Source organism: Lichenostomus cassidix, chromosome 4A (genome assembly GCF_008360975.1).
Source record: "Lichenostomus cassidix isolate B80296 chromosome 4A, HeHo_3.0, whole genome shotgun sequence".
In the NCBI taxonomy this organism is placed as follows: domain Eukaryota; kingdom Metazoa; phylum Chordata; class Aves; order Passeriformes; family Meliphagidae; genus Lichenostomus; species Lichenostomus cassidix.
In genome coordinates, this window is record NC_139485.1 from 1,897,933 (window position 1) to 1,919,445 (window position 21,513).

General features: G+C 43.7%; 2 long non-coding RNA genes across 2 annotated transcripts in view; one reads left to right on the forward strand and one right to left on the reverse strand.

The window, feature by feature from the left end:
- The window catches only part of LOC146437263 (uncharacterized), an 89,981-nt gene that overhangs the window by 4,734 nt on the left and 63,734 nt on the right, over positions 1-21,513 (reverse strand). The gene's annotated exons all lie outside the window — the stretch shown is intronic.
- LOC146437264 (uncharacterized) lies at positions 197-1,175 on the forward strand. Its single transcript, XR_014852162.1, has 2 exons — positions 197-896; positions 946-1,175. It is a non-coding gene; the product is annotated as an uncharacterized LOC146437264 (long non-coding RNA).

Consider the following 21,513-nt stretch of genomic DNA (forward strand, 5'->3'; position numbering starts at 1 on the left):
TCAAACAAACCCCCTGAGTGCTGAAGGTGAACACACCTGGGGCTCCTGCAGACCTCAGCTGCTCTGCTTGACATCCCCCTGACACAAACCGTCTCTCCTGCTCAGAGAATGCCCAAGATAACCCAGAGTATCCTTGGATTTGCTCTCTTTTATACTGCAGGGGTTGCCATGTAAGCCTGGAACCAACCAGTTAGCAGTTTATGATTTATTATCCTTCCCGTCCTGCCTGCCTTTGCAGATTCCAGCTGGCCTCTCCCAGCTCTGGGGATGTGGGATGTGCTCCAGGCTCCCTAAATCCCACCACACCAACTGGACACACCAGGAATTGCTGGCAAGCAAATAGCTACAGAACAAGATAAGCATTATCAGGTTTTCCTGAACGCAGGAGTTGCTCAGGATCACTATCATACTCACAGATCAGCCTGGAGGTTTTTTTCTTATCACACAGTGAATGAAAACCACAAAAGGCAGCAATAATTCTTTTGTCCCTCCCTGAAAATGTAATGGCCAAACGCTGGGATCCATTTTTCCAGGTGTTTACTGCACCACAAAAAAACCCATAAAGAATTTTGCCAAAGTCATGACCCCAACACCACCTTACCCAGGTAGAATTCAGGGAGGAGTTTGGGATTTGACCCTCTCAGGAGTCAGCAGTGTTCAGGGACTATGGAAGTGTTGAGCCCAAGCACTGGGTGGTTTGTTTGACAGTGTTATTTCCATATTTTGGGAACATAGAACAGAAAACTTGCTGGCCTGGGTCAGTCAGGACCACAAGGGCTGTGGTTACAGGAAGAACAGTGTGGGATGCACTGAGCAGTTCTCCTGGTAGAACTCAACTCAGTTTTCCTTAGACCTTGAGTTGTCAAAGCAGCTACTGAAAACTGGGGAAAAAACCAGTAACTTGGGACCTACAGAAATAAACCAAGGAAAACTGGGAAAAGCCAGGAACTTGGGACTTCCAGAAATAAACCAAGGAAAACTGGGAAAAGCCAGGAACTTGGGACTTCCAGAAATAAACCAAGTGCCATGTAATACCCAAACCACCAAGGAATGTTTGTCTGCCATGTTCCTGTCTGTCTGAAGAATGTATGCACTGAAAACAATGCTTTCTTATGTAGTCAAAAATTGTACTGTATCTATTAATCAAAAAAATAAAAAGACTCTATATTTATACAGCCCAGGGCTCCTTTGTGTCATCTCTTGGTTTGAAGAGCATTGTCCTTGAAGCAGAATAAAAATAAATAATTCAACAGTTTTGAGAGGTTTTTGCAAGGCATAGATCTCACCCAAATTTCTACAGGGGGCTCCAAAGTTAGGATGGAGGCTGCCACACTCTCCCTGCTCAGAGGGAACTGCCCACTGCATTTGCTTAAATAATTCACAGACCTCCAAAAAAAATGGGCAATTTGCTGGAGAAATGCACCAAACCAGCTGCTGCCAGGAACAGTCCATGGAACACACACACTGCTGTCTGGGTCCTTCTAAAATATCTCAATAAATGGGGCTGAGAGAGAAGAGAGAATCCCAGCTCTGCCTTCTAAGGACAGCCTGTGGTCAGCAAAGCGTGTAAGTCTGTGAAGGTAATCTGCAGAACATGAGGGCATGTGAGGCTTGTTCTGCCTCAAAATTCCAGAAATGGTGTTGGATTTGGCTTACCATAATATCCTAAAAAGAACACAATGAAATAAATGCTTCCCGATACCATGATGATGCTGTTGAATTCTCATTTCAATAAACTCTGCACTGCTGAAATACAGAATATTCCATGCTGTCTTTTTGTAGGGAAGGTTTAACATTCAAAATGCCAAAGGGAAAAACCTCCCAGCTCCATCCAAGTGCAGCAGACCTGCTGCCATCTTCCTCCCCAGCTGGCTGGTTTCTCTGGAATACCATTTCCCATTCCTCTTTCCACTTTGGTGGCACAGCGGGTAACTACCAGCAGAAAAAAATGAGATTTTTTTTTACAGACTGACAAATAACAGTTTCTACTCATGGCTTAAAATAAATACTGGTATTAGGAAAGAAAAAAAAGAAGTGTGTTAGAGTTTCAGAGCCATTCTTCCATTAGCAGCCTTAAAAGTTATAGGGCTGTGTATTTTGCCAGTCACATTAAAAACTATGAAGCACTCAAGTCACTTCAAACATTTTAGTGTCTCTTCATTCCCCGTTCCAAACAGTCCTAGAAATAAGTGTCTAAATTATACATGTCATTTGAAATGCAGCAATCTCCTTTCATCCCCATAATGAGCCAGAACATTCTTCTCTGTAAACTAAAGAATGTTTTAGTTCCTTATATAAGGCATGAGTCACGGCGAGCTCGGCGCTCCGCAGCCTCCTCTCCACGGAAACCCATGGATTAAAGAGAGGAAGCAAAATATACAAAATTAACTCTGATTTGCTTTTAGCGCTAAATGTGAATTATTAATCACATCCAGCTTGAGTTACACTTGTGGAAGGGGCCTTGTTACGGCAGAGGCTCGGAAAAGAATTTGGGGGGAAAAAAGGCCAATGTTGGGAATGCAGAAAAGGAAGCTTTACTCTGAGGTCTTGGCCAGGGGATGGAACTTCTCCATCCCTTATTTTTGCTGTATGGGATGGAAAAGATCTTTGTTTTTACAGCAGCAGCACGTAGAGGGGCCAGATCAGAAAATCTCAGCCTAAAGTATTGAAGCTTGGTGGCTTTGGGTGATAAGAATCCCAGGAGAAAATAGAGACTTGCAAGAGAAAGATTTAGGATTAAGATAAAGAGATTTGGTGGTGGTGACATTAGAAAGCTGAGGAGAGAATGCAGCTGATTTCCAGTCAGGTCTTTATTCCTTCCTCCCACAATCAGACTTAACTTGAGAGGCTTTATAAAGTGCAAAGGACTCGAAAGAGCAGGAAATGCTGCTCATTTCCAGTGCTTTGGGCACACTGAGGCCATCAGCAGTAGATGATAATGTTGTCTGAACCTTTGCAGTGTCCCACAGCTGTCAGAGGATCCCAGCACACGTTCCACGGCCAGCTTGTGGTGGCACACGGAATGTCCCCTGCTGGCTGCACTGGGATGAGGTGGCTTTGTGTGGAGAGTGGCAGAAGCCCTACAAGGGCCACAAAACACCCATTCTTTTGTCAGCACTGCAGTCAGTGATGAGTGGCAGGTGTTCCTGCAGCCTGATGAGATTCATTAGAACTCTGAGAGGAGAAACTGCTCTGTCCAAACTGCTCCAGGGGCTCGGGAAGCAGAACTGAATCCCAGGGCATGCCAGCTGGGGCAGTTCACCTCTCCATGTGCACTGAGGCACACAGGGAGATCTGGCTGTTTCTCTCCTCTCTGCAGACAGTGAGGACTTTACTCCACATCTGCACCAACCACAGGGACAGAGGAATGTGGCTTCTAAATGCTCCTGTCCATCTTTCCTTAAGGAGCCTTTCAGAGAGGGCTGTGGCTCCCAGGAAGTAACAGGACTGAAGCTGTCATAATATCAAATGCCAAATGTCAGGATAATGAAATAAATGAGGAGAGCCTCCCATATTCTTCCTCTGAGTTTGTCACTCATGATGCTCACCCTGAGCACTGATCCACACACAATCCCTGGGGCTCATTCCAGCCTCTTCTTCACGGAGCAGAAATAACACCCAGTAAAGAAGAAATGTTTCCTCTGAGCTTTAAGCTGTTCACCTCTTGAGTCCAGAGATTTTTCTTCAGAGTGTGAGTTCACCACAGAGGAGATAAAGAGGTGGAGTTATTCTGTCAGTCCTTCCCAGGCCTGTGAGCACACAGGAGTAGCTTTAGTTAAAATGAGAACCTCCAACACTCTGTGAAAAACGAGTAATGCTTGTAAACCCAGAGTAGGGAAGGGTAGGAATGGATGTCCACAGGGTGCTCTTGGCTAAATCCATGGTAAGGATACTACAGGATTAAGTCCATCCCTTGCATCGTTTGAGGGCAAACTGCAGCCCCACGGGTGGTTTACTCAGCTGAGTGATTTCACTCACAGTAGGATGTGACCCATCCAAACAAAGGCATAAAAATCCTCTTTTCAATATTAACAGTGACATTAAGAACCTTATGACATTCACTGAGGCCAAACCCTGCACTTGAGAAGGACTAAACCCTCTCTGTGACACATTTTGGGACTGACTGCAGGGCCAGACCCTGCTCTGAGCAGGAGGGTTGAGTTCAGACCTCCTGAGGTCCCTTCCAGCCTGAATATCCCAACAGCCAGGATGAGTTATTGTTTCATCCTCCCATGCAGTGAAATCACCAGGATAACCCCAATCCCCACAGGGCTGTCCTTTCCAAACAGCAGAGATGGGCTTGGTGACTCACCTGGAGCCTCAGCACAGCTCTGGGAACCATGGAAAGACTATTATCTGCTAATAATTCATGACTTTTTGTCTGCATCCAAACAAGAGATGTGGCAGCACTGATCTCACGTAGCAAAGGGAAACAAAACAAATGACATCCTTCTTGTAAAGACAAGCCTAAGTTGGCTTTTCTAAGAAAACTCCCAGGCAATTTTATCTTACAGATACTTCGTAGATACTCTTGTGCCTTTTGTTTTTTCTTCCTGCTCCTCTGCTTCTCTCGTCAGATAACACTCCGTGTTCTCTCATGCCAAAATTGATGCATTTCTCAGACCTAAATGGAGGTATTAAACATTAGCTAATCATGTCCACTGTGCTAATTGCAATCTGTCCACTTCTCTGAATCTCTTTGAGGGAAAAGATTCACAATGCCATCATCCTCTGGCAGGACAAGTCTCCAAAATCAAATCAAATTTCTGAAATCATTACAGAATGTTTTCAAAACCCTGAGTCTCTCCATTGCAGATGAAGCAGGAATATCCTCTGATGTCATGTGGGGGAAAGAGGCCCAAGCACCTGTCAGTAACACACTGATCCTTGTCTGAGTCAGACCTGATGAGTGTTTCTCCTTTTACCACAATTTTTTTATGTTCGCTGTTGTTACTGTGAAAACTTTGCAATTTCCAGCTTTTCCCTCTTGTCTTTCTTTCTTTCTTTCTTCCCCTGTAACATTGTTAAAGAAAAATTCAAGCCTGACAGCAGGCAGGATCAAAGATATCAGGAGCATAATGAAGTCCTTGTTTTCCCACTCAAGAAAACTTAGCCCTGCAACTCCCCCATGTAAGGCTGTGCCTGCTGCCCTTCAGGAGGAGCAATATTAGCATGGCTTTTTAAAGCCAGGACTACACACTCAGTGATCCTCAGGGCCAACACAACAAACCTGGCATCTCTGGACACTCATCGTGGAGCAGCAGTTGTTATTTTTAAACTGGACCATTGTCACAGTGAATTCCTCAAAATCCCAAAGGTTAATTTGTTTTTCATAACTATGCATTAAAAAAACCAAAACAACAACAGAAAAAAAAAAATAAAACAACAACCAACCAAGAACTTTATTATTTCCTGTGAGAGTTTTGACCTTTTATTCATGTATATTTTTCAAAGGCAGCCTTGCACTGTTTACGCCCCAAGCCAGAATGTCACAAGCCATCTTAGCAGGGAGCAGAGCCACAAAGACAAGCAGGGTAAGGCAAGGAGAGCAGGTGGAAGGGGGTGAGAGTCAGCAATGTGGGGGATCAAGGTGATGGGTTCCTCAATCTCATCTGCTGAAACATGTGGGATGCACAGATTTACACTTCTGTCTCTCCCCAGAGCCTCTGAAAACCAAAGCCCCTCGTGATGAGGCCAAGATGAAAGTGTAACACACTTTAGAGCCCATGAGAGAAGGACAGGAGGGTGGAGTGGAGCCAAAGCCTCATCTCCTCAAGCACTGCAGGAGCAGGATCCAGATCTGGCCTGCCTGATGGATTGGCTCTGAAGCCAAACAGCACTGGAGGTTAGGCAGCAATTCCTCCTACTGTCAGCATGACTCATGGACAGCTCAGACACTGAGACCTATTGACTCAGCATCCCTCCTCTGCTGAATGATCTCCTCTGTGCTGCTGGAACACTCCTGGGCCTTGATGTTAATCTCTGAATCTGTGAGATCCCAGGTGCCTTCAGGATGTTGTAATAAAGGGGATGTGCCAACAGATTGCAAAGAAAAGCGAGGCTGTCTTCTTCTTCTTCTTTGCATTTGGACATGATTTCCTTCCAGGAAGGAAAAGTCAGAAGCTGAGGAGAAAGCAGGTGCTGTTCTTCAGATGATGCTGCAGAGCTGGCCAAGGTGCATTGCTCCTCTCTGGGAGCAAAGATCTGCATCTCACCAGAGCCAAGTCCTGCATCAAATCTCCTCACAGAGCCACAGAGCAGCACTGACCTCACAGCTCTGTGTCTCTGAGAGCAGATATTCATCCCAGTCAAGAAAAGAAAAAATCTCCACTTGATAAAGACAGAAAATCAGGTTCCAGATGTAGCCAAGAACAAATTTTACCTATTTGAAATACAGGCAGAAATTTTCTCTGGGCTCAAGCAGACCACAGCTCTCTAAAGGAAAAATGTAATCTCATACTGCCCTAAATCATGCTCAGTAATTCCCTCCTCACATTATCCCAAGGCTGGGACAATTAACAATAATCTGTTTATTAAGAGTTCTTTTAGCACACAGGTGTCAGGGAGTTCTTTAGTTCAGCAAGACTAACACTCACTCAATGGGGTTTTGAGTTTAACCCCATTCAATAAAGAGCAATATTTTAATGGGTTTAAACACTAATTACTCACTGAGTAGTTTGTGAGTGAAGAACAGTGGAACAGAGAATGCACATCCTGTTCATGCTGCCCTTCTCCAGCCTATACAATGGGAAAAGACCTGGAAAAGGAAAGTAAGTGCTCCTGGGAGCTTCAAAATCCGTGCAAGGCAGCAGGATCTCAGTCCTGTGACATGAATAAATTTTGCCACATGCAGGATTTAGTGAAGTCCCCTGACACCCAGCAGACAGAGCTGCACTGCTCTCTGGATCAGTGCACAGTGCACAGTGGATTCCCTCAGACAGAGTGCACAGTTTGTCCTTCAGAGCATTCCCTCCTTCCCTGGTTCCCTGCAAAGTGCCTAAGGAATGGTACTGCAGCAGGATTCTCATCTGGAGTGAAAATCCAAAACAGCTCCCACAAAGGCAGCAAACCACAGCAGCCCATCACACCATGGCCTGCCTTTCTAGTTTTTCCTTATTTTAGCTCCCCTCCACGTGTCTGGGGACTGGGAAATTTAGAAAAGCCAACCCAAATGACAATGTGGGGAAGCAGATCCAATTTTCTTGAAAGGCAGGCAAAGGCTGCAAAACATTCTGTGAGCACAGCACAAGTTATCTCAAAAAAAAATTAAAAATGCCAATAAAGGACAGTATAAATCCCAAGATGGACTCATGAGCCTTCAATGAAATCTGGGAAGAAACACTGCATTGGCTGCTGGGGTTGACATTCCCACACTCCAGATCCACCTCACCATTCCCAGTTACTCCATTGGGTTGGGATAGCTCTTTACTATTGATCTGGAAGGATCAAAGGTATTTCTGGTTATTACGGATAACTAAAATATTCTCTCCTAAAAAAAACCCAAAAAACCCAGGTGCAGAAAAGTTTAGGAGATCAGGGCTGGCCTAGACCAAAGAGAGGCACAGGTGGTCTTTGGAACAGCTTTTAAATTTTAGGCAGCTGGTTAATTCCTCTCCCCATCTTCAAACGGGATTGGGAAGTCATACCAGGATGAAATTAGGAAAATGATCCTTCAAGAAGACAATTGGAATCAAGTTGGCAAAACCAGATCTTATACATAGAAATTAAAAGGTCTAAACTCAAATTTTTGCCATGAAGGAAGATTTCTTTTCTCCAGCATGATTCTGTACTTCAGAAGAAATGAGCACAAGATATATTCCAGATAAAGGAAAACTCCCATAAAAGGAAGAACTAGTATTGAACTTTTATTTTAAAATCCACATCCTCAAAAGAGACATGAAGCATCATATGAAGCATTTCTGGTGTGAAGTTGAAAGAAAACCACTTCCCAGGAGAAGGTTGTCACACATGCCTGGGAAAAATGCTTGTTAGGACTCTATTTTAATGAGGGATGAAAGGGATTGCAAAGAGAGTCGATGAAATTTTAACACAGCTTCAATATTTACATTTGCTGGTGAACATAAATTGCTCACAGAACGATTGAAAAATGTTATAATGACACTTCATATTTCAATATTGTTGTTTGCCACACAGATAAAAATGTGTATACATTTGCAAAATATTTCAAGGGTTTGTCACTGGTTCATGTGTCTTACAGAGCTGAGAAAACGTGTAGAAACTTAAAAAAATCAGTAAAATATCAACTTTGATCAATTTGGAGTAGACATTACTTGTAAAGTGAGGCACTCATCTTCACAGGACGGAGAAATTACCATAGCTCTTGCCTGGAAAAGTTATGGATTTTGGGTATGGATTTATTAAATTGCTCAGAGTTTTGTAGGTTTTTTAGACAAAAGAGCCTGTGGAGGGGAAGGTTTGTTTTGTGTTAAATGATGTCTGCAGAGGAAAAGTCCTTTAAAGAAGGTTTGCAGAAGGCAAATAAGAACAGGCTGGATTTTTCGAGAAGAAGATGTTAAAATCTTGAAGTTTTTAGGATTGAATATCCATACAGAGAATGGAATAACTGACTTTTTTAGGGAGAAGTGTAAGGTTTCATCTCAGCCACTTCAGTGCACATCTAAAGGGAGAGGAGAGTCCCTTTGCAGCACTTCAGTTGAACTCTGCCTCTGACAAGCCAGACTCAAACCCTCCACACAAAACCAGCTGAGAAATTCCAGCACCAGAGCTGGGAGCCCTGAGAAATGCTGAAATCCAACTCCCTCCCTGTCAGACTCTTTTGAGTGCTAATGGAAAGCTTTGAAGGCATTAAAACTGTCATCTGCCTTGGTCTCTTCCCCATGGCTCCTGCCACAGATGCTGACAATTCCTCCCTGAATTTCCAGCTGGAACTAAAGAAGTCATTGCAGACTGGGATAAATTCAGTCTGATAAATTCAGTCTGATAAATTCAGTCTCAGCTCTATATATAACATTATTGATCCAGGATATATCACCTTTCTGGAAGTTCCTCCCTAAAATCTGATTTCCCTCAGATCTATTAGCTTGCTTTTTAGTATCTGAACAGCTTTTGGTCATTTATAAACAGTTTTTGCTGCAACAAGGCCATGGCAAAGATGAATCCAAGAGACAACTGCAGTGTAAAAGAATATTTCAAAATTCCACTGAACCACCCCAAAATATCCTGATTCCTGTTATTTTGTGTTAATTATGAAGCAGCATGGGACATTCACCCATTTAACTTTGACTTCCATTTTCAGGCAAAGATTGGGGAATATTTATATAAGTAGGGAACCTTACACACCTGAGGAATAAAAGGCAAAACAGTATCAGTGTTCTCAATGTCTGTTTCTTAAGGAAAAGGAGAGATGGAATATCACAAATACCCACAAGCAGACATGCCAAAATTCATCCCCCATCTACAACATGCTGAAGCCAGAGCAGAAATCCACCCTCCAACACATTAGTCCTGCTTTGGCCATTATTCAAACAGGATGCTGGAGGTTTGTCCATCACTGTATCCCTGTTGCACCAACACAGGTAAGGTGGCTCAGGATACAGAACCCACTGTAAAAGGGATTTAATTCCTGGAACACACCTGGGAGTTTATCTGGGACATGCCAAGAGTGAGAATGTTCTTTCAGCCCTTCCACATGAGTGATGCAGAGGACAGAGAAGGAGCTGATCCAAACCTTTCAGGGAGATTGATTCCAAGGGGTGTTAAATACTGGTTAAGATTGCAAACCAGCCCAGCCTCAAACAGTGGGATGCACAGAACAAGGATCTTGGCAGACATCACTGGGGGCTCACTGACAGCTCTCAATTCCCTGATCCAGATGTGAAAGCATTGGCAGAGACAGCTGGAAAGAGGCAGCTCACTGATTCTGCATTAAGATGCTGCAGCATCTCCAGGACACAACCCAGGCGTTGCTGAGGCTCATTTTGCTTTCTCTCCACGGAGCCCCAGGAATTGATATCTGTGGATCCTCACAGCTGCCAAGGGAAGCAGGGGCGGCACAGCCAGCGCTGGGAACACACTGACATTGTGCCAAAAGTCAACCCAGAAGTGCATGGAGAAAGTTTCAGGGGTTTATGGGGTGGAAAAGGGTGATTAGGGTGGGAAAAAGAGAATGTATGATGTCCCAAAGGGAACAAGCAAGTGGCAGCAGGCAGGGACAGAGTGACCAGGGACAGCAACAAATCTCACACACTGAGGTGCAAACACCCAGACAGGATTCTGGGGCAGCCTGGAGATTTGGGAGTTCTGAGGTTACTGAGGGTGGGGAGTACAAAGAACTCTCTTTTCACCCAACACCTGACTGTGCTCCATTCCTAAGGCAGAGGTTAATACAAAGAGTTTAACTTTTCCCATATTGTTTCCTTAAAGGATTTGCCCATCTTTACTCCCCAGTGTCTAAGAAAAAAGCACTCTGAACTCACAGGGATGCTGTGGGAATCACTGGTGACATCAGCATTGCTTTTCCCACCACCCAAGGACAAGGCAAGGTTTGTTACCAATCAGCTCTAACCACAACAAGTTCTTTACAAAATGCAAGCTTTGCTATCACAGCTAGAAAATTTCAAAAATTCCAATAAATCACCACCAAAATATCCTGATTACTTGACTGGTTAGTCCACCTGACTAAGCAGTCAGACTCTGGAAAGGCAAGAGGGAAGTGAAGAAGAAACTGGAAGACTGGACGAGGGTAAAAGACTGAACAAACCTCTAGTTAGTCTGTAGAGGGGACAATATGTATTCTAAAAGTGTCAAGTATCTTCAAAATATTAATTTTGGAAATAGGAGGAACTGGAGTTTTGCACTATTTTGCTAAGTTAAGTTTGTTAATTAAGTCATCATTTCTGATGACGTGTGCAATGCTCTACCAGGTGTCTCAGGATGCCACCCACAGCACACAAACATCAAACCAAAAATACCTTTCTGAACTGTTTATCTGAGTATTCTCTGACAAACTGTGACAAAAAGCACCTCTCAGTTCCAGACTGCAGTTGGAATGGGGAAAGGGAAGGCAGGAATAGCTGAACCCACCTTTGCATTGTCCATCAGTGCAGACCAACCTCTGATTGCTGATTTCCTCCTGAGCCAGATTAGCAGATTTAGATGTTGCATCTTCCCTCTGAAGACAGAAGCCAGCAATAGATAATCCCCAAGAATGGCTGGCATGGAGCAGGCAGCAATCCTGGCCTTTCTCAGGATTCCCAAAATGCCAGCAATGTTGAGATGAGTCTGGGGATTCCTGGTTTTTATAAGAGTTTTTGTGCACAGAAAAAACACCTTTAATTCATAAACTCTGAAGGCTGTTGTCCACGAAGCAAGAATGGATGGATGCAAAGGAATTCCATTCTTTTCCTTCTCTTCCACAGTACTTCCAAAGTGTCCTTGCTTGAAATCTTCTTGCTGGCAATGCTTTTGTGAGGGTGCCTGGAGGCTTTTGTGCAGGCAACAGCAGTTTGTCATTTCAGCATCCACTCCTGCCCTTGGAAATTATTAAAATCCAGTACATCTTTGGAATGAGAAATGAAATGTGTTCTCCAACAAGCCCTAAAACTGCTCATGTTGCTGGCAGCTATGTTAAAACAAGGGTGTTCAAATAAAATTCCTATTAAAAAAAATTGAATTGAACTTTTCAATGGAATTAGATTTTCCTGAAATTTTATTAGCTGGCAGGTTCATAAACTACAACAGAAACAAAGCAGGAAAACCAAATCATTCTTTATGAGCTATAAAAAGATAGCAGAGGGGACAAAAAAGGGGAATCTTTTGAAATATTAAGTCTTCAAATGGGAGTTTTATCTTTCTGACAGTAAATGGCTCCTGCAGATTTGTTAAGGTTATAAGCTCATAAACTGTGGAGTAAAATGAGGTCTCAGGTAAATCCCAGCAGCATTCCCAGCTCCATTCCCATCCCAGTGCAGGAGGGGATTAACAAACCCCACAAGCCATCCATACTCAGGCACTGGCTTTTCCCAGGATTCCCAGAATGGCAGAGTGATCCCAGCAAAGTGCTCTGGGAACAGCAGAGCTGGCATCAGCTGTGCTCAGCAAATATTCCCCTGGGGAAGGAGGTTGTGCCTCAGCCATGGCTTTGCACACTCCATTCCTGCACATCCCAGCTCTCCCTGCTCCTGGCTATTCCCTGCTGGAGCCCAGCCTGGCCAATGAACTCCACCTGGAATATCCTCAGCTCTGTCACACACCAAAACAGCCTCCATGATCTAAAGGTCCGTCCTGGCCTTGCAGCTCACAAACAAGCAAATAAGTCTAGGCTGACTTCAAAGAATTTCCTTTTGCCCCTTGCAGGATTCAATCCTAAGGGATTATTTTACTTTCCCTCCTCCTTCAACTCATTTCCAGTTAAAAGCATTTGCTTCACCTGTTCTCCTCAAAGTGCCACTCAGTAATTCAAACCACACTGCTCTCTAGAAGAGACTGCATTCCAGAGCAGGGAAAATCACCCAGTTTTCTATAAGGAATTTTGTAGAGAAGAGTGCTTCAGTCTGAAAAGCACTGGAAAAATAGATTGTTTTCAAAGACTTAATTGAAACTACTTTTGAAGGGCAAAACCCAATTCACTGCCACCCTCAGTGCACACACTTCTCATCCCTCCAGGATCACAGGTTGGAAACACTTTAAATTGCTGCTCAGCAGGTGAATCCATTGGACTTATAGGAATATACTAAATATAAACAGCAGCTTCTCTTTATCAGCTTTGGTTCCGTGGCTCTGGACTTACTCAGCAAAATAATCCAAACAATGGCTTTGCCTTTGGGAATTGGTTGCCATAAACAGACAAAGGAGAAATTAAACAGTCTGAGGTCAGGCAGTCCTTTGACCAGGGCACAGGATTCAAATGTGTCTAAAAAAACTCTGTGTCCCTAAATAACCACGAGCATCTCTGAAGCAGTGTCTGCATTGTTTGGGAATGAAGGGAGCAGCTCCTAGTGGAAGCTGGGGATTATGGAAGAGGATAAGTGGTCATTCAGCAGGGTTTACATCCTCTTATCTTAGTCTTATATGGTAGAGATAACGTTAAAAGCTTCTTGCTGTGCCCTCATTAATAATATCATTAACAATATCATTAACACTAATACAGATTAATACTTTTACCAGGACAATCTTCCAGAACAGTTTGATTGTGTTTGAGGAGTAATTTCAAGCCAATCCTGTGTTTTCCCTGATCTTATGAAAGGTTCTGACTCTGCACCAGCTCCACCTGCAGCCTTCCAGGAGCAGATCTGGGCAGAGGAAAACCAGCAGGGCACGAGAGGTACAAACACACTGCTGGTTGCTGTTCCTACCCAGTAAATGCATTTATAATTCCAGATAATGACAAAATTGCATGAGGCCAGTGAGGGGAAGGGTTGCTGTGAAATAACCTCTCCAAAGAGAGCACGGAACGTTGTTGTGCTGAAGCTGAGGGTCAGACTGTCCTAACTCCCAACACTTGTGCATATTCAGCAGTGACTCATGGAATTATGAGCCAGGGCTGGTGACCTGCAGGAATGCAGGAAGAGCCAAAAGAGAGCTGAACGTTTCTGTGGGTAATTAGAACGTCCACATTTAGAAGGGGTCAAAGGAATACAATATTAGAGGAGAAATAACAACCCACTGGGATGCAAAGTCAGAAAACATGAGAAAAAAAATCCCAAAAGTGGCCTATTACATTTTCATCTGGTTGGCAAATCTTTGCACCTTTCTCTGGGACTTGTGGTCCTAGAAAATGCTGGGTATTAAATTGTCCTAGGTTGCAATATAGATGTAGTTAAGTATTCTATTACCACCAGCTGTGGGCCGTTAGCTGCTATCACCTGCTAATGACCCACCCCTGATGACAGGCAATGGGCCATCCGTTAGCTATTATCAGCTGCTAATGACCCACCCCGCATGATAGGCAATGGGCCATCAGGGACCCACCGTGTGACTCATGGACTTATCTCATCTCATTGTGAAATGCTCTGCCCAGGAGGGAGGAGCCAGGTGTTCCCACCTGGATATAACCTGGCCTTGGAACTGCCTGAGCTAGCCCTGTCTACTGGGTTCCCAGAGGACCAGAGCTACCACTGGATCTTCAGCTGGAGACTAGACCTTCACAGGATCACCACTTCAACTGGACTACTTCAGTTGGACTGCTACCACCACCCTAACAGGGTGTTAGGTTGTATCTGACTTTGTCAGTGCTTTTCCTTGTATTATTTCACTTATTTTTAATTTCAATCTTGACTTGTGATCTCCCACTGGTTTGTTTTCAAACCAAGACATAAATGCAGCAGCAGCTGGGACAAGGAGTTTTTTTGGACAGGTTTGAATCCTCTGTTCTCATGTAACAAGTTCAAAATATTCACTGTGAACTGAGAACTAACTACACATCCTGACAGTGAAGAAATAACTTTCTCAGAAGCATCTGGGAGTGCTCCAGTCTGGACAGTGAGGGTTCTTGTACAACCTAGGATAATCCAGACCCAGCCCTGATCTGGAACACTCAAGGAGAATTTGCAGATCCCAACCCAATGCCCTCCCTTTTCCCTGTATTCCCACACAGATTCACACCTGGATTTAAGAACCTGACTCCTTAAAACTGAAGGCCACCCTTTTATCATGGAAGAGCAAAAGCAGGAGCACTGGGAATACATCCTTGATGACACAAATCCCACCCCTAAGGCTTTTTCTCTGATTGAATTCTTTCTTCCCTGGTATTGAAGTCAAGCAGACAAATGGAAGAGCTGCACTGAGGAAAAAAATCTCATCTGCATAGAGAAAGACTCACAAATGCATTTAAATATCATCTACTCTGCCATTCCTCCAGCTTGGTACCAACTCAGGACTATTTCTCCAGGCACAGCTCGGCTTTGCTCTCAAAATCCAGGTGAGCAGTCATGGAAGGGTTTGGGTTGGAAAAGCCCCTAAAGATCAGCTGGTTCCACAGGCAGGGATAACACCCAAACCCAGACACAGTCCTGCTGTTCCAGTATTTCCCTGCCTCTCCCAGCACCCAGACCTAAGAGTTTGCTGTTTCCCACACCCAAAGGCCAGCAGAGAAGGCAATGCCTGGAAATATTGGATTATTGAAGCCATTTTGTTCATTGTCCCAAGAAGCTGAGTATTCATTTGCAGCTTCCCAGGAACATTGATGCAGAAATTACCCCAACTGTGCATGGTCTAACTGCAAGGTGGTGCTGCTCTGCAGATCAGCTTCCTGATGGGTTTGGAGTTTTCATCTTTTCTGGGGGACAAGAAGCCATTGAGGAAATGGCTGTGATTAATGTCTTGTACACTGCCTTTTGAGGAAGGGATCAATACATGTCATTCAGGAAATCTCAACACCATGGAATCATGGAATATCCCAAGCTGGAAGGGACCCCAAGGATCATCCAGCCCAACCCCAGCCCTGCACAGACACCCAACAATCCCACCCTGGGCATCCCTGGCAGTGCTGTCCAAACCCTCCTGGAGCTCTGGCAGCCTCAGGCTGTGTCCATTCCCTGGGCAGCCTGGGCAGTGCCAGCACCCTCTGGGGGAAGAACCTTTCCCAAAATCCAACCTGAGCCTGTCCTGGCCCAGCTTGGGTAAGGGAATGGTGTGAACAGCACCCATCAGGGGGATTTCACATAATTAAGGCAGCACACACTGTGTGATAATTCAATGTCCAAAACTTCTCATATTGCCTTCATTAAAGACACTTCATTCCTGGGTTCTTTTCTGACTTCAAATACTTTTGAAAATAACAAATTCACTGAGCTAAAATAGAGTTTATGGACTCTCTGAAGTCTGTAAGAAATGGCAATGTGATTTCCTCTCACATCACTGTAAATCAGTATGAGCCAACCAAATAGTTGCTCACACAAAAAAAGGGAACCAGACCCTCATTTTAGGTTTCCTGACCATTTGTGAACCCTGTTTGCAAGACCAACAATACATAACTGGGCTTCAGGCATTCTAATCGAGCCAGGCTTTTCTTTTTTATCTTAATTTATTCAGCACCCATAAAGTCTTCCTGTGGTTAATTAGAGAACTCACTGAAGCCTGTCTGAAGGTTTTATAAATATGAACACATTATCTCTTCTTGTATCTCCTTTTCCTGCCTATTAATCTCACAACAATTAAAGTAAATGCTTCTTCAAGGAAAAAAGCTTCTAGGAAACTCCATGCTGAAAGGCATTAAATATTCTCAAGTTCATTAGTAAAGGAAGGAATAACCCTAAATGCTACAAAACCAGTGAAAAAGTAGAAGAGAGAGAACATGTTTGAGAACAAGCTGCTGATTTTACAGCAGGATGTGATGTTACACCAGTATGATCATTAACTGTAACTGGAAAGAGATGAAATCCTACCTTGGATAAATTATTTGAAAACCCCACAACACTGAGGAGCTCCTTTAACTTTGCTCTTTGTGCACCCAAGGTCTAAGGAAGCAGAACAGATCCTGGAAAAAACTGGAACCAAAATAATTCATGGCTTTTCCTGGAGATGAATTTGATTTTCCAATAACTGAGCTCTAGTGAGAAAAAGTTCAAGTTCAAAGCTTCTACACCTCAAAACAGAATTAAAAAATCAAGGGAATTTTTGGGTAGATAAAAATCTTTGCTTATCCTGCACTGGCCCTGAGACCTTCAAAGGCACCTGGCAAAGGAAATGCTCTGCAAAACAAATCAATCCCTGCTGGACCAAAGCAATCCTGGTTAAAGCTGTAGGGAGGATCCCATGCTATGGCCCAGCACTGCCACTGCTGATAGGAACTGGAATATTTCTGAGATAAACACTCTCCAAAAATTGGCACAGGGGTTCTGAGGGATGCTCCTTCACCAGCACATTTTGTTGCCTGCTTGAAGGAGGTGTTTGAGACAGGAACAGGGGAGGGGATATGGAAAAGACCCATTATCAACATTTACTTGCTCTTCCACAATTCAGTGGAGCAGCACAAAGTAAATTTAGCTCTGAGAGAAGGCTTCATACAGAATCCTGCAGAACTCAGTTCCTCTCAACAATATTGAAGGTCAAACGTCCTTGGGAATCAAGAACTGCTGTATTACTAAGGATAAAGATCAAACACAGCTAATAGTCAATCTCTAGAACATAATCACAGACAGTGGTTGACTTGATTAAACAACTTCTCTGGTCAATTCTGATTTTGTGCATTTAAAAAACTGCACTTTAAAAAATTCCACAGACAAGTCAAACAGATTCAAGAGGAATGGCCCTGAAAATTGCTCCTTGTGTAACTGAATGTTGCTTCTGCAAAATTCCCTTGTGGTTTTATGTGGAGACAGAATCCTTCAGCACTTCCTCATCTCAACTGCTCAACAGAGGGATTTTTTCAAGCACTGCTGTGCTCCACTTCATCAACACCATTAAAAGGCAGAATTCTTGCATAACCCTGTCTATCCATAGACTTCCCCTCACTGGGGAAGGAAGTTTATTCTTCCAGGTAAAATTGGCACTTTTACAATGAGGCTGGATGAAAATGCATCCAAAAAGAGAACCCTCACTTCTCTTCTTGATTTTTTGTGGTGTATTGAATTTACCTGATCAGTCCAAAGCATGCAGTTGGCTGGCAACCTGCTCAAGTTCATTTTTTCCCCAGTGCAGAATGAAGATTTCTACAACACAAATAGTCCTCTTACTTCTGGGAGCTCAGCTAGATTAGATTTAAAATCTTGGGAAAGAAAATGAGCTTCAGACACAATCTTGACAGCAAAATAACAATGTCTGAGTTTATGTCGGCTGTTCAGAGGCCACAAAATAAACACTGGCCTAATAATCTCATTAGGCACTAATTCCATGAGCTGCCCATGCCGGGGATGACCTCACTGATAAACAATTCCAAGTATTTCTTACAGCCTCCTTGGACTGTACACTGGAAATATCAGATGAAAAAGGGAAAGGATAGGTTTGAATTACAGTGGCATAAGTAAGTTCTGCTGCTGTAATCCTACTTCTCTGCTATTTTTATAATCACAGGAGTGTTCTATTTCATTTTCCCCAAGGTGAATGGCACAAAGGCATATGGAATAAAATGAATTTGCCTTCTTTAGGACTATTTTATCATCTTACTTTACCAGACGGATAATATAAATCTCTTATCTCCTGCACAGCAAATCTTTGTAGCCTTTATTCTACATTTTTGTGTATGTAGCCATATACACAGTCTCATACATACAAATTTAAACAGTGAGAACACTATTTGAAGAACCAAAGAGCAAAAAAAATGAGGAGGGTTATATAAAAATAGTCCTGATTACAAAGGCAAACAGCAACATTACCATAAGGGCAAGATTGCCTCGCAATGTGCATTTATATTAACTCTTTTTAATAGATATTTCCTCCCATTTTCTTTCATTTCAAAAGCTGAATTTGAATTTGTTCTCTGTATTTGCTCATAGAATAAAAATTTGTCAGAGTTGTCACTCACTCTGTCACCACTCTAGAGAGAAACTGAAGTCATTACTGAACCAAGAGCTGACCTGGAACCAATGATTCATTTTTTAAATTTACATAACCCTTCCCAGCTGATAAATCATTACAGAAACAAACACAGATTCAGAATATCCAGATAAACCATTCAAGAGATTTGTTTCAGTGAGAAGAGAGTGAATGCAATTCTGGGATGGGAAGCTGAATCCCAAAATCTGTCACTGCAGCAGAACATTCACCTGGCAGGACTCTGTCAGGGTTTGAGGACTTTTGGCAAAGCACAGCCTCAGCAGGGAGAGGTGAAAGTTCCTGAGGTTCTGTGGGCAAAGGGAATCTCTCTGGTCCCAAACCCTTGGCAAACTGCAGGAATGACCAGAGGTGGGAATGACAATGACCAGAGGTTTGTCCCCCACACCTCAGGGATGTCCCCAGAGGCACGAGGCTCAGGAGCAGCCCTGCAATAGCTCCAGCGCCAGAGAACAAAGCAAATCTCTGCCAAACGTGATCCCAAATCCTGGCCAGAGCCCTTCTCTTCTCTCTGATGAGCAAGTCCTGCCTCTCCCTGCACTCGGGGCAATCCCTGTGTGCGACAAACTCAGCCCAGGTGAACTCCAGCTCCTCCCCCAAAGGTGCTTGGGTCCTATTTCCAAAATAAATACACTTCGACTTGCTGTTTTTAGGGCATCAAGGAGACAAACGTGAATTAACTTTAAGCAAAGCAACATTTCTTGAACAGAGGATTCTCTGCACCTGGGATGAAATTTTGGGAACACCTGGGACAAGTTCGCTGCTTCCCAGCCGCACGGGGGGAAGGAATCAGGAATCCTCCTAGTCCTGGTCCCTTCCCCGGAGCCCAGCTGAGCTCCCCGAGGGTGTCCCGAGTTTCCAGCAGGGCCAGGGTGCGGGAATGCCGCAGTGCTGCCCGCCAGGAGCGGCTGGAGCAGCGCCGGTCTCTCAGGGACATCTAACGGTGGGATTGGGAAAGTCAGAGCATCCTGCATCCCGGGCAGAGCTCTCGCTGCGGCACTAACCCGGGAGAGCTCCCTCGGGATACAGGAATCGCTGCTACTGGGATGTGACAGGCAGAGTTCTGCAGCTGGAGCATCGCTTGGGTCCGAAAAAATCCAAATCAAAAGCCCAGGAGCACATTTGAGAAGAGGCTGCTGAACAGCCAGGAATGCCCAAATTCCGGGCTAGATTTGCATGTTTCATTAAATTGATGCTGTTTGTTTGTGTGACCCCATGGAGGCTTCTTCCCGAGTGTCTGAGCAGCCTTTGGAAGCTTTGGAAGCACTCGGGCGCTGCTCAGGCAGCGATTCAGAGGTGACAATTCTCTCTCCCCAGGAGTCCCTGTGATCCACACCCGAGATTGGTGTCTGGCAGCTCAAAGGGACAAGCTGACAGACGATGCCCCTTCCTGATTCACAGGAAGGCTTCAAATGAGCAAAGAGAAAAGGATGGGAAATCAGGGAAACACGAGAAACCTATAGCTTATCCACCCTCCTTCCTTTACAGTACAGGTCTATTCAAGATACAATTTCTGAATGGAAAAGGTAAAAATAAATTATTAATAATAATTTTTTTAAAGGTAGAATTAAGAATTTTAGCCTGATCTGGAGCAGCCCAAGCTCAAGCCCTGTCCTTTCTGTTCCTCAGCCCTCATTTCACAAATTGAGCTCCCTGGCACTGAAGCTGTGCAGCCTCTGCTCCCACAGCCTGGCAAGCTGGGCTTGGACATTGCATCCCAAAGGAGCTTTGTGCCTCTCTCTTTCTGAACTTTTGTGCAAACAAGTGGGAATGAATTCAAAGGCTTATCAATACCTTACTTGCCATTTTTTGGTGAATCATTAGAAAGCCCAGCTCCCTTCCTCCAGGAAAACCCAGTTTTGCCAGGCCAGGGGCTTTGCCTTTCTCCTGCAGAGCCAGGGTGGGTGGAGTGTTCTCAATATTCCATTACCCAGCAACTTTAATGATCCCTTTCTATCTATGGTTAAATGTCCTTCTTCAAGACTGCAGGTGCTTTTGTTACCGTGGACAAACACAAAGTTTTAAAAGACAACCTCATCCCTCACTTTTGTTAACCCCTAGGAGAGGTGATGGAGGGGGAGAGAAGCAGGAAAGCTTTGAGCTTGTAGGAAATAATTTTTCATTCGGATCTTTATGTTTAAAAGACTGGAGTTTTTTGTCATGAAGTATTATAAAATGCCAAACTCCCCAAACAGTGATTATATTTAATGAAAAGCAGGCTACTGTGACCTGGGACTTACCTCAGTATCTAATAATTAAGTTAATTTTAAAACATTGGCTCAAGATAAACCTGCAGCTTCAAAGGGAAATGAGAAGTAGATGAGAAAGTTGTTGGAGCAGCATCACTACTGTAAATAGGGAGGTCCAAAATGGGCTGAATGCAAAAACTCACATGGAATGGCATATAAATAATGTTTGAGGCCCTGAAGTCACAGGGAACTTTAATATTTTGGGGTCTGGGTTGAGTTTTCTTCAAAATTGTCTTCTGAACTGCAGAAGACTGATGAGTAATATTTAATCTCCATGTTCTGAGGTGGGATTTAAAAGTGCCCTCTGGACTGGAACTAATTCAGTGTAACACAAGCACAGTCAAAGCAATGGAAATTCTGTCCTGACACTGCCAAACTGGCTGGGGGAGAGTTCAGGTGGAAACTGCACCTTCTCTGCTGTACAATGGGCTTCTTTATTTCAGTTTCCAAACTTCTGTGGCCAGGGCTTTGAAGACAAAGGCTGTTAATTGAGGTCTAGGGGGTTGGAAAGAAAAAAACAGCAAGAAGACTCCAAATTTACTTTATCAAAATGTTACGGAGTAAAATGAAATGTAATTAAAGTAAAATGGCCTGAATAATTTTGCTAATAGTCAATGCCTTTCTTTATGGGACAGCTGGTGCTTTCTTTTAGCTACTATTCTAATATTTTCTGCTCTCATAATCACCTAGCTCAGCTAAGGCCTGCACTGGTGATACATGAGGTATCTCTTTGTATTTTGGGTCCTTGTAATAAGTGAAAAGGTTTTAAAATCCTAAGGAATTCACTCATGCA